This window comes from Wasmannia auropunctata, unplaced genomic scaffold (genome assembly GCF_000956235.1).
Source record: "Wasmannia auropunctata unplaced genomic scaffold, wasmannia.A_1.0 LD336050.1, whole genome shotgun sequence".
Lineage (NCBI taxonomy): Eukaryota > Metazoa > Arthropoda > Insecta > Hymenoptera > Formicidae > Wasmannia > Wasmannia auropunctata.
Genome location: NW_012026840.1, coordinates 792932 through 806960, shown reverse-complemented (window position 1 = coordinate 806960; position 14029 = coordinate 792932). Strand labels below are relative to the sequence as shown.

General features: G+C 44.3%; 1 long non-coding RNA gene across 1 annotated transcript in view; it reads left to right on the top strand.

Annotated features, from left to right (window-relative positions):
- The window catches only part of LOC105451526, a 99949-nt gene that overhangs the window by 31064 nt on the left and 54856 nt on the right, over nt 1–14029 (top strand). The window contains exon 2 of the long non-coding RNA XR_974595.1: nt 5599–5754. This is a non-coding gene — a long non-coding RNA (uncharacterized LOC105451526). The remainder of the gene's footprint in view (nt 1–5598; nt 5755–14029) is intronic.

The window sequence follows — 14029 nt, the reverse complement described above, 5'->3', positions numbered from 1 at the left end:
CACTTAATTAAGTTCCGGGATGAACGATATGAGAGCGCTCGTCGCGGATCTCACGATTCAAATCGTTCATTTTCATTACTTGTGTGGAAGACAGATGTAGAAATGAAATTAATAATATAGCGCGATGTGGATCACGCACGGTTTGCTGCACAAATCGTACCACTTTTCCGATAAATTGTTTTATTATTAGCAATAAATTAATTACGCTTCAATTATCACGTTACGTAAGAAGGAAATAGTTTTTCAATTATCTCGGGGTTTGGAGGTTCGCGACTCAAGCGAGCATCCGGAAAGTATATACGTATTTTTGAAACACGATAATCATATTATCGTCCATATCCAGGCGTTTCGCGCGACTCGAAATCGCTATAGAGCTCGACACCGGCGCGGTGATGATTTTTTGATGAATCTCGTCGTTAGATGCTTTTATAATTAGCAGTCAAGCAGCACCTTTCACCCCATTCCGTCTCCTCAGCCCTCAGTGTTCTGCACCTTGCGCGGAGGACCGAGCGCGATAATTAAGTTCGGTCCTCTTAGCACGCGCGCGCTCGCTCCTAGCCTAAAGGTATCCATGTCCCGACGCGGGCCCGGTCTTCTCAACTTCGAAATCCATCGCGCGCGATTAATTTCCCGCGGTCCCCTGGGCGAATTCAGGTCCCGCGATCGCCTTCGCCGCCTCGTCCGTCCGTACTCTTAATTAATAACCGAGGCAGCTGCCCTAACGCGCTGACGTCATTACCGATCTTTTTGCTTTCTCTCTCTCTCTCTCTCTCTCTCTCTCTCTCTCTCTGTCTTTCTCTCTTTCGCTCTCCATGTGTTCTTTTTTCCCCCTTCCCCCTTACCCCCGACCTTCCCTGAGATATCGCCGATATACATCATCAGCACCACCAACTTGGAAACTCTTAATGAAGCTGTGCACCGGCCGCGGCCATGCCAAGTTCACGTTCGACGAAGCCCGAGACGCGGAGACGACGGGATGATCGTTGTCGTCGAGACGAATGCAGCACGCACCGTGAAATTCGTAAAACAAATGCCGCTCGTTGATGCTCCTGCCGGGGCTGGCTATCGGCCGCGGTAACCACGTTTCTCTTTAGGGTAAAGGAACTCGCCGGAGCGTGGCTCTCGAATGCGAGCGAGCCAGTGGATGCGCAGTAATGGCGATAATGATGATGGTGATAGAGGCTTTATGGGTCTTCAGAAAAACTGACGGCGGAGTGCACGTGAAAACGTATGGAGCGTGGTTAAGCGGACTTGATGTTGGATGCTCGGCTTGTTGCTAAGTTAAAGCGATTGCCCGGTATCTGGCCGGGCGCAATCATAAGCTGCCATTGCGAAGTATCATTAACGATTAACAGAAAATATTTGTCTCTTTTCTGATATTGCCAGCGAATTCGCGGATAAGTTTACGATGCAACGAATGTAACAATGAATTATAAAATTGTAATAATAACGGACACAGATCGCGTGTTAATTAAAAAATCGCGAAGATAAACGTTATACGATGGGGTAATCAGAGACCAAATATCTCACCGGAGCGCATCGTAGAATGCATCCGCAGACTGGTGTCCGTGCGCCAGGGATATCTACCTCGAGTCGTGCGTTTTGTCGGTATCCCCGGTCCGCTATACGTATATAAGCTTAGGCACGCCGGGGCTCGATAACGGATGGCCGGTCGTTACGGTAAATGTCTCACTCGGGGCCCCGAACGGCCGATGGAGACCACTGGGATAATGATATTATTACGGCCATCTTGATTCTCCTGGGCCACACTATCATCATACGTCACCCGTTGCGCGCGCGGTCGCGCTGAATCCACGCCGTATTACGGGCATATATTTCCTGGCGTGTCCTGGACGCGGGCAGTTGCTTTTTGCCGCGCGGTTACAAAGTATGATGATCCCGGCGCGGACGTGCCTGTTGATGAAATCGTCAGGACGCCGGGCACCTGATCGCGGGGCCGCGGCCCGACTTTAATATCGACGAGGGGCCCGGTGCCAGAGCCAAATGCTACGACTTCTTCGTGCGAGATGAAGCAATTTGCGCGGCGGCGACGGCGGCGGCGACGGCGGCGCACAGCCGCCGCAACGATCTCCATTCCGCCGTTTCGTACCGCTGCCCGCGGTCGACCGTGTCCGATCGTTCGGGACGAGCGTAATTGATTAGCTACTTAATTCGGAGATGAATTCCTACGGTCGTCGGCCGGCCGGCCGTCGCGCGAGCGCTACGTTTGATTTTATGCGGGAAACCGAAGGCTCGCCGCGCCGCGCCGCGCCGCGCCGGGAGGATAACGCGCGCGGGCCTAATGACCCGTGAATAGAGAAAGACGGCGAAATCTTCGTCGGATGCGTACATATATATATTTGCGGAAAGTTTGCGATTTTCAAGAGAAATCGCGCGCAAAGATGATACCGAGCGAAAGCCATATAATATATTATATATATAGTTACGTTCTCTAAAAAATGGTATAGGATCCCGTTGATCAGACGATAGAGTTGATACGCGGCAAGTGTGAACGTATACGATCACACGGGGAGGAGAGAGACACAACTTTTGATCGCAGACGGATACGAGACGCACGGTGTCTAAGGAAATGACCGCGTAAGAGCCTATTTTAATCTCATCACGTACGTATGTAGACGCGCTCTCGTTCACGCGATCGGGCAATTTAACACTCCGAAAAAACACGAGGGGCTTCCTGAGAGAAACGGAGAAAGGGAGATAGAGAGAGGGGCCCTTCCCCCTTCCTCGTGTAGCTTCAAATCCACGGATCAGAAGGCACGTGCCTTCCGCGGCGCGTAATTATCCGCACGAAGTGCATGCGTCAAGGACTCGCCTATAACGCTCCTCACGCGTTCATATGCGAATGTGGGTCAGCCTGTTTATCAATCATTCCTTAATATAGCTTCGTATCCCCCTCTCCCCCCCACCCCTCACAGTTCTATCCACCTTCTACGCTCTATTGAGGCTCCACGCGAAGACGCATTGATGAGTGTACGTGCGCTTATTGTCGGTATTATTAAATTTATATATGGACACCTCGGCCACGCTAATAATACTTCTACGTTATGCCTACCTGTCTTGCGCCGCTATACGGCCGCGTAAAGGATGTTACATATAGAGTGCATATACGATTATTGAGTAACGTGTAATTGAAAGGTAGAAATATTTTGCCTTAACTTCAAGGATAAATCTTTTCACTTTAATATAGCGTGACGGAAAAAGTATAATACACTTTATTTTATTTTATGGTTTATTTTATGTCCCATATATATTCCGCATCTATATTTAGAAACGTTATTAATTGTTAAAAACGTTAATTATAAGAATTATAAATCGCAACATTGTTGCTGAAGTTCAAATATAGTTTAAGATATTTTCAATCGGATTTAACCAACGGTTATAAATAGCAATGACAGACAAGGCCGACCGAGAATCGATCTAACAATATCCTCGGAACATATTTAACCAATTGGGCGCACTCCGGCGACGATGCGATTGATTCATCGTACGGTAATTGATACGCGATTAGTAATGATGCATGACGTAAGTCCCTTTCATCGCGTTGCACGTTTAACGGATGCGTAGTCGCGGCGGATGCTTTTAGCGCGCCAGGACAAAAGCCGAAGAAGCGACGAATTAACAAGCGGAGGCTGCGGTTTGACTCCGTTGCCCGTCGTAGAATCGGAATTCAAGAAGAGCGCACGCAACGCGCCGGACAGAGACGGAACGAGGGACGGAAAGCGGATAGAGAGAGCCTTCGAAGAAGAGAGAAGAGGCGGACGTAGCCGGCCGTCAGCCTCAGCATCCTCTCTGATGAATTACTCTTCGTCGATCAGTAGTTCTCATCCGCTCGTTCCTTCGACGCGAGGCGGTTTTTTTTTTATTATACGATACGGCCGACACTTTGTCCCCGATGAGAATCCCTGTCCGTCGTTGATGAGGATTACCGGAGCTTTCTGATATTGTAGGTACTTCTCTCGTAGCGATTTCTCTCCCAGATTGTAGTTGCTACACCCCGTATACGTATTACGTATGCTGTTCTTTTTACGAACAGCCGCTTAGACGTATCGATAATCAGTGTTAGCATGATAGGAGAATTGTGATGCCGATAAGAGGATTAAAGAAGCAAGGATTAAAAACAGTATTTTATTCTTTCGCAGCATATTAACAAATCGTAATTAATTGGTACACTGAGAAAAGAAATTTGATAATAGCTACTCAATGTAATTTTTATAGCATATTGGTGCAACATTTAGTAAATGTTATTAAATAAATAGCTTATATCCAATGTAATTTTTATAGCATATTGATGCAACATTTAGTAAATGTTATTAAATAACAAGAGTAACCAGCCGTTTGGTAATAATTATTTCAATATTATTAATATTTACAAGGCATTTATATTAACCGAATATTTGTTTGAAACTATTTCATCAAAGCTCCATAACTGTTATCTATAAGGCTTGATTATTATTATCAGACTTTTTTCAGTGTAGCATCATCATTGATTTTAAATAAGATATATATATATATATATATAAAATATCTATATTTTTAAATTTATGATGCGATTTTAATTGCACTAAAGTTTCAATATAAAATTTTTTTATCAATGTTACCTAACACGACCCGACAGATGCACGATTCAATAATCTCGCGAGCTCGCTTTCAAGTCACTCCGTCGTCGGCTCGTCTGTCGCAGACATTTCGACAGATCGGGAATAGATCGGGATATACACGGGCGGTCCATTCAGAGAGCCACTGCGACCTCCCGATCAGGATCACCGGAGATGTCAGTCATCCTTTTGTTCCCCGATACCGCGCCTTTCCTATATCCTGTTTCAGGTCTCGTCGTGTAAACTCCCCGGCACGCCGCCGTCATCGTCGTCGACGAATGACGGCGTACAATGGGTCGCGGCAGCGCCGCGCCGCCGCGCCGGCCGACTACTCGGGTAGTGCGCGCGTTGGGGGAGGAACTTACCGATTAACTCATCTACCATGGGGCATTGTTGCCCTCAATGAGAGGACACCGGTCGCGTTTATTGTGGGTATCGCGTTATTATACTCTAACCTAGTAGCCTTTGTCGCGACGATATAAGTTTTCCGGTAGCCGACCCCTTCGCGGGGTCGAACAATTTGTCGATGTGGCCACTCGCAAATGGTTCGCTGACGAGTTACAGTTGACTCGGCCGATTTGCGAGTTTCGAAATCCATTGGTTGCGAGAGGTTGCCTTAATTTACTGGCGCGCAGAATCGTTTGGATTAATGGAGTTAGTTGTGTAAATAATTCATGCGCTACTGTAAAATACTCTCGTTAATCATGCACGGAGACTGGCTTGCAATTCATGGCATCATACGAGCTTGGTTTAATAACATATCAGGCTTCTTGGCATACTGCACTGTACTTCGCTTAAAATTATTTTACGGCTGTAATCGTTGCTATCCAGGACACCGCCGTTGTCCTACGGTATAGTTTCAATAATAGCTGATAAAAAGTTGTTTAAGCGTGCGCATAAATCGGAGGAAATTTGAACGTATATGCGCGCTTTCCGCCGCAAATTAGAAAGTAATCTGTGCTTTCTCTGGTGCAAATTGCAGGTAAATCGGCGCGATAAGTCTACGATGGATGGACGTCGAGGTGTCATTAGGAAGATTTTAATCGTGTGCTAATGTCGCGTTAAGGACGAGAATAAGGGAGCCAAGATGGATTGTCGCGGAGTTCACTGAGCCTTCCGAGGAACACGAACGCGGCAAGTATGTATTTCGCTAAAATGACTTTATTTGCTTGATATAATGAGTAATTAATATACTGACGGCAGAAGTTTAACGCTTTGACCAAAGATATCTATATGAATAACCAAAAACGCAATTAGTGTGTCAGCATAAGACACCGTTGAAATTTATGAATATTTGACGCGATGATTTGACACGAACTGAGCTGTAGAATGATTGAAAACATGTAAGTAATTGTGAAATATCTGCAGCAACGAGCAGGAATCGTAGTTTCCGAATTATTGCGACTGACTATACGGAAATGACTTTTTGCATCTTGTTGCCTGACAAATCTGTTTTATTAATTATCCGTGAAATTTATTGTAACGGCACATTTTAATGCCACGGGGAGAGATTTACGCGCGCACGGTTTTTCTTCCGAACCTCGATGATTCTCCTTGAAGAATCTTGGCGCATTCGATCCCGCGAGCGTACAAACATCCCTCCTCCACGCCGACGGTGTACGAGAGCGAGATGGAAGTCGAGGTGTATATACTCCTGTGCCGGATAAGTATCAAGTATACAGGTCGGGCAGATATAGTCGGCCAGTATCGACCGGGTAGCCAAGTTCAACAGCCAATCCCCGGCTGCGCATTAAAACCACGCCCTTTATTTCGCGGTTGCATTAGCCACATCTCGCGGGCTGTATTTAAGTCAAGATGGAATACTTAGTTTCTTCCACCTTCACTTCGCGGGGGAAGGAGAAGAGAGTCGTGAGACGATGCCGTCGCTCCGTGGGCGCTGCGGAGTTGAAAGCGGAGAGCGACGGCTTTTATATTATTTGCCGCTGGTGTCATTGAATTAACGCACTTCTCAAATTATTTTCACGGCGAAATAATGAAAAAAGTCTTCGATTTATAGCAAAAGATAAATTTTATTGTCTACACTATACTTGCTATGCTTACATTACTGATGATACATGATAACCGAGACAAAGTCAAGTGCAAAGTATACTTGCTATTTTTTTTTAAATTTATTACTTAGGTAAAAGGGATCGGGATAATGATTTTCCTGTTGTTGGATTTATGTAAAATGTTTCAAAATTCCGCCGAAGTTGGATAACTGCAGCGCGAAATTAGCGGTGTTGATTATCGTATAGGCTATACAAGCTGGTTATTCATGGGAATTCGATGAGAACGAGCCCCGCAGCAGTAATATACAAACACCAGAGCGGCTCGCTGACGATTAATTGAATTCATTTGATCGTAACGAGGAGGAATAATTACCTCTGACGCGCCCGTATACTAGTATTACAAATCATTTGAGAAAGTATCATTAAAAGCAGCCGCAATCGTAGCAGCCCGTCCTCTAATATTGGCGGTTTAATAAATAGCTTTTATTAGAATTAATATCCTGTAATATAATATAATAATCGTCGATTGATCGAGGTAGGATAATAGAATATACTTTTGCGTGTGTCGAGAGAAACATTTTATTACGTGCACGTCTTTCGTCCGATTTTCATCTCGCGTGAAGATTTTACGTAACAGGATTCGGAATGAAATAAATGTTCGCGACATCGTGGAAAAATTATCCATTCACACTATCTGCAACACCGAATCTGCGAATCACTTTTCGGCATAATATATATAAACACATGTAGTGCCGTAGTAGTTTTTATCACGAGATATATCGATGGTGTCCCGCGCGACGTGGATTTGCCAAATTTACAACCATCAACGAATCCGCATTTACATAAGTAAGGAATTCGGTTTGCCGTTGGTAGAAGCGCGGATGGTGCAGGGGGGTGGGAGGGTGGCTCGGGTCTCAGGACTCTCCGTAAAGGATATCGGGTAGTGGATGGAAGGTGTACGTCGGTGTAACGGAGGTCGAAACGAAGGAACAGAAAGCTCTCGTTAATGAGCTTCCTCACCCTCAAAGCTTTGAAAGCCGGTTACACTCGTCTCACTCGCCCCGGCGGAGCGAGAGAGCCGTTCAATTCAAAGCTTCCAGGAAATTATACGTCTGTTACCGTTCTATTGCGAGCAAAGGCTCAAACCCGGGGCCTAATAGCGGCAATATCGTATTTTAATCTCGGCTCAAGGAAGTGCATTTGTCATTCCCTCGTCGCACAAAGGCTACTCGTTTCAGAAACTGCAATCACCCGGCGAAATTATTCGCTGAATTCAGGCTACGCGCGCGCGGCCACCTCTCGCGCAGATTGAAATTCGTTGAATCAAAAATAAGTATAATCCCTCGGGCGTGATATCTGAAAAAAAATCGCTTTGACTTGACGTCAAGATTACTCTTACTCTCATATGTTTAACATAATGAAATGCAGCAGTTCCTGCAAGAATTAGCAATTTTTTTTTTTTTTTTTTGAGGATAATGGAACGTTCTACTTTGCAGTGCAGATTTTAAAACACAAAACTGAGTTAATGCAACTATATTACAAAATTCATTTTAGCTCACATTTGGATAATATATAACAACGAATTTTTTTATTTTATTTTTATTTAAAATTTATTATTTTACAATTTTGATTTCTATCGATTTTCTATTTTTGTCCATTATTAATACCTGAATGTCCATTATTAATATCTGAGGCCATTGTTTGATGATATACAAGGGGCTCGTTGTAACTCGTTTTCACGACACGAGCTTCTTCCGAAGTTTCGCGACACTTCGGGCGACTTCTTGCCGTCGCTCGTATCATGATGTTGCGGGGTGCTTCGATTTTCCATCGCGGCCTCGCTGAAAACGCCTGGCATTACGAGAGCCATCTGGCCGAGGTGGCACTCCGCGCAAAGTATTTTCCATCGGCGTGGCGGAGTTTGGACTTTGTCGCAATGCCGTCACGGCAATTTCTCCCGGGGATGGTTACTTACAGTGTTGGCTTAAACAACATACTTAACCGGGCTACTTAGTACTCACGGAGGAAGGGGGGAGGGAGGGCGCAGACGTACCCCTTGCAATAATAACATTTCGCCCCCTTTAATCCGCGGCCTGCTGTTAGTCCTTGGCTAAGTATCTGTCCTTCTCGTTCCCGGCGTTCCCGTTCCATCGGGCGTAACCCTCCTCTTTCCCCGTCGTCCTCCTGCGGCCCCCGGGCGAAATCAAAACACGGAAAAGCCGATACAGTTTTGCGTAATACCCTCGTCAGGAAGTTCCTCGCGGTGTTTTCTATCCGCGTCGTTAAGAGCGGCCTTCTAGATGGGGCGCGACGCGAGAGGAGCTGTTTTGTGTACAAATTGCAATAACAATGACAATAAGCTTAAACGATTTTTATTCATTTGCATTGGCGAAAGTCTGCTTAAGAAATAAGTTGTATCACGTCGATAAACTGAATCTGTAGTGTGATATATCTCGCGATTATCAAAATCTTGATTTTCTTAGCTTTATAAAATTATATTATAATTTATATATTATTTATAAATAATATATTATTGAATTAAAAATAATGTTACTTATTATATCCTATATTAATCGAAAAAAATATAATTGGAAAAGATTGTCGTAATAATTTACAAACGTATTTATATACCTTAAAAGCTTTAGACACGATTCGATGTTATACACATTTTTACGCTAAAATCTGTATAATTTCAAGCACAATTCGGTATGTTTTCATATATTTATCTCTCCGTGGCACACATTCTGACGATCATTTAATTTGCTTTGCGAATAATTGACCGTTGTCCCCCATTTTGATCGTTGACCAAATCGTAGGACGATTAACCAAATTGCATCGCGCGAAATGCAATTTCGTCGCAACCCGTGGGTGTCAGGATCGTCGCAGACTCGTGACATTTCGCCGGATCCTGGCGAACGTCATGATGGAAGCATGGGTATGGATGGGGGGATAAGATAATGCGCGGTAAGCGAGGTGTGGGCCCCTATATAAGTTCTATGGAGTTGGTAGATACCCCGCCGGGCACAACATAAACCCCATAGTGCTAAGCGGCTTAGTACCTCGTAAGGGCACTGACGCCTGACATATCCATGTATACCCTGCCTCGAATTCTCGCGATTCAGGGAAGGCTTCGTCCGTGGAGACTTGCCTTTGTCCCCGAGTCTTCGAGAACCTCTGCAAATCCCGTCCAAAATGTTTCGCGATGATAAAACCTCGGGAAATAATTGTTCTAATTCTCAGATATTCCTATCTATATTTTTATACGAAGAGGCTACGTAATTCCGTGAAATATATTCATTTATCTAAAAATCAGTCGTAGAATGAAAGAAAAAGACTGCAGAAAGAAAAATTTACAAAATCTTATCTTATTTGTTGTTTCATGTGAATAGAATTGATTGCGTTTAAATGTACATTTACTTACCATAATTGACGACACGTTTAATTATAGTTGAATTATGCGATTCTTGACATTATTGTTATTAAATCAGTACATAAGTAATCGCATTGCTTTACAAATGCTACGGCTCTCAGTTTCTCTAATATTTTGTTTTTCCCATGAAGTTACTGCCGCCCCGTTATGGAGGTAGGCAAGGGTGGCGCGTGACACACCCCCATTGAAGTCCCATGCACGGGATATACTTAAATTAAACGGACGCTGGTGTCGCATTATGGCACAGAATAGCAACTTATATCTAACCTCTCATTAACCCCCGTGTGAACCTGGATCAGGACCCCACGTGAAAACTGAGACGTCGATTTTCAAACTAAAAGTCTGCAGAGGGGTATTTCATTATGGGTTACGGCGAGATGCGAATGACATTTTAAACGGACTCGTATGTGCGAACGTTGGAAACGTGCTTGTATTTTTTCGTCAATTTTAAATTTATGTCTTCTATAACAATTAGCCAAATTTATAATACATAGAATATATCTTATACTCGTACAATATTTTTATAATCCAGATTTTAATAGCACGGAAAATTAATTAGGATCGAAAATTCTAATAAAAAAATATTGCGTGATTGCAACAACTTTCGAGTAATCAAATATCGATCTGTCATTTGTCCTGATTTTTATAAATTAAAAAATTTTAATAACACATAATAAATTAAAAATAATTTTAGGATACGCTGTTTAAAGTATTCAATAATTGTTTCGAAATATTCTATTTGAACTGCAAATGTAATAATTAATTAGTAAAATGTAACAATTGCAAAAATATTCATATTGAAATTTTTTTTCACGACGAGAAGATCGATCGATTACGAAATCACACGATATCATAGATGAAAATACTAGCTTGTCGCTAACTACTATTGAGCCGAACCGCTCGTAAAAAATGCTGAAAACAGATCCCCTTAATCAAATAAAACCCTTACCGGATGACGATCGATGTTACAAATATTTGTTGATTTTTCGGCGCACTGGCCGAGGCGAGAGTACACAAATCAGAGCGCGATTCATCGGCGCGCGCGAGCGTGCGCCATTCCGCGTCATCGTTGCGCCATTATTCCGCGACGTGATGATTCACACACATGCCTATCTTTTTTTTTCTCTCGTGCCCGTTTCATGCTTTTCCAAGGGTCCACCTCTGGATCCTTAAGCAGCTAAGAGCCCGTGATCCGCCGCGATCGCCGTGGCCGGAAGAAGAGATCGAGAGCAGGGGCGCGGTGAGAGAAGCTTTGGAAACTTCTGTACCGCAACAATGGCGTACGCCGATTTTAAAAAGATCGAACGAAGATTTACCGTCACTTTCACACCTCTCCGCGGGTCGACCTAAGACCTTATAACAAATACCTGATGGGCGTAATCTTGCACGGGGCCCTCCCGCTACGGTATAGGACCCCTGCGCCGGGCCCCATTATGATATCCGCGGTATTGTCGGGGTGTCGAATCTGTCTACAAATAACCACTAGAGAAATGGTTACTCAGTCGCTACTCTCTTTCGCTCCCTTGGCTCTTCCCTCCGTTCCGCTCCCCTCGCCGCAGGAATATGCTGTTGCCTCTCGCTCGCTCGTTCGTTCGTTCTCCGTTCGTCACCCTCTTACCCCTCGTCACCGTTCTCATTCCGCGTCTCTACCATTCAGAGTGGACTACATTATTTCGTTGTAAGGCCTCGACCACGCCGCATTATCCTAAACATCTAAATCCGGACAGCTGGAGCCCATTCAGCGACTCTCAACTTAACCCTCAGGAGGCGTCACGTGTCAATATTTCTAAATTTCTAAATTATTAGGTTATATTCTTTTTCGCTTACGAGTATTTATCATTTATACATGAGTGTTTAACATAAGATAACTCGAATATAATGTTTACGATTTTTATAATTTAACGGTATCAATAATGAATGTGCTGGAAATTAATATTAATTTTTGTACATAATTTTAGTTGTGCACTTTCTGCAAATCTATGAAGAATTAATTACAAATAAATTTTATTCCCCTAAGCGCGATATATTATACTATTATTTATTATAAAACATTAAAAGAAAGAAAGAATAGAGAGCAATCAAAAGTATTTCGCGACTGTTTGCATCAACCCGTGTTCTCATTTCGAGAGTTTTGATGCTACCTTAACGTTGACCATGAGAACCACTTCCTAATGAATGCGCCAGAGGTGTCAGAGCAGCAACTGTCAAAACACGACCGGCAAGACGGCGACCGTGCCATCGAGTGCACGACGGAGATAAACGATAGCGGAGTAGAGGGTAGAGGGAGACAGAGCGGACCTTTTCACGCCATATTGGATATACCTTCAAAACAGTGCATGCCACCGAAGCCTATCGATAATCGCGACACCCATCCCTTTATTCCGTCGTACAAAATTCCCGCAGGCGCGTGTACGTTGCGGACAAAACAGACAGTTGTTCCGGGGTAGCGTTTTTCAGTCTCCCTCCCCCCGCCCTCTTGTCGAGTTATTGTCGATGTGATCGTCTGGTCAAGTAAACCAACGTTTTTCCATGAATAGGTCAAAACCCTACGACTTCATTCAATGCTTTTTTTTCCTGTCTTTTTCCTTCTCTAGACACACACGAAAAATAAGTTTGATTACTGATCAACTTTACGTTGCGTTGAATTCTTTAATTAATTTCAAACTTTTATGTTTTCAAGCAGTCAACGTTACCTAAACATGCTAGCAAAAATTCCGTTAATTACTCATATTTTTTATATATAAAAAAGACTTGCGTGTAAATCTGTATTTTGAAAGACTGAGTTAAATTTTGTTCTCTAATTCGCACGCAATTCATTTGCCAAAATATAAAATCTTGACTGATTTGAGTAGTCACTTAACAATTTTTTTATGCTATCTTTGGAGGAGTGAAAAAGGAGTTAGCGTATCATAGAAACAACACGACGCAGGTTTCCCTGATTTCTTTTAAAAGTCACCGGCTGAAAGCCGCCGCGACAAGCCTGAGAGCGCTACGTAAAAGTCCGCGTATTGCTTCATTCCCCGACGACTCCATCTTCGTGTCTGGAAATCTACCCAGCTGCCGAGCACCGGCGAAGGGGAGAGACGGGGCGGACGTGCGATAGAAGAGGAGGAAGATACGAGAGACGGTGGCAGGAGGGGAAAAGAGAGAGAGAGAGAGGAAGTGGTCGCATGTGGAGGCATCACAGGCAGGGTGGAGTCGACGTTGAGAGAGAACTTAGGCGTGCGCCCTGAGCATATCGGCTTTTCGGGAGAGTCTTGGTCGATGTTCCCTCTGGTTCCTGGTTAACCCGCGGGATCGGTTACAAGGCGACCCGGCCAGCCGATTGGTTCATTTTGTCAACGACACCCGCCCACACCGCGTTATCGCGCAACTACTCCGTCTGTCTGCCTCTCTCCTTTCTTTTCCGTATAGCTCTCGTCTCTCGCACCATCCTCGCCTCTCCTCCTCGCTTCTCCCCGTCTCTACCTGTGTTGTGTCTCTCGCTGCTTTTATCTGTCCATTAGCTGTCTCTCTGTCTCTCACCGTCGATAATCCGTTCCTCCCTCATCGCGCTCTAACACGCGTTTCGTGCCCGGACTCGAGCCTACCGACTCGCTTTTGACCTTCGACGAAAAGAGAAAAATAAAATAAAATAAAATAAAAGATCGTCTGGACACGACTCTAAGATTGTTAACGGCCGATGACTCCGCAACTTTTCGACGGCCTGGCGTGGAAGCCGAAGCGTTGTGCGAACCTGTGGGAAGGACGGGGCGATTTCAGCAATAACGTGCTCCCTCTCGCGCCGGTATCGTTTTAATCGTGGAGCGACACGCGAGCGTAATGAGAAATTGCTAATGAGAAGTTTCATACAAATAAAATAATAATTACCCATTTCGGGACGCATGCATTTTTCAACGTTATATATTGTGCAACGGTGCGAGAAAAACGTATAGCCGGGTGCACTATATCCACTTGCGATAGCGATTTCGTTA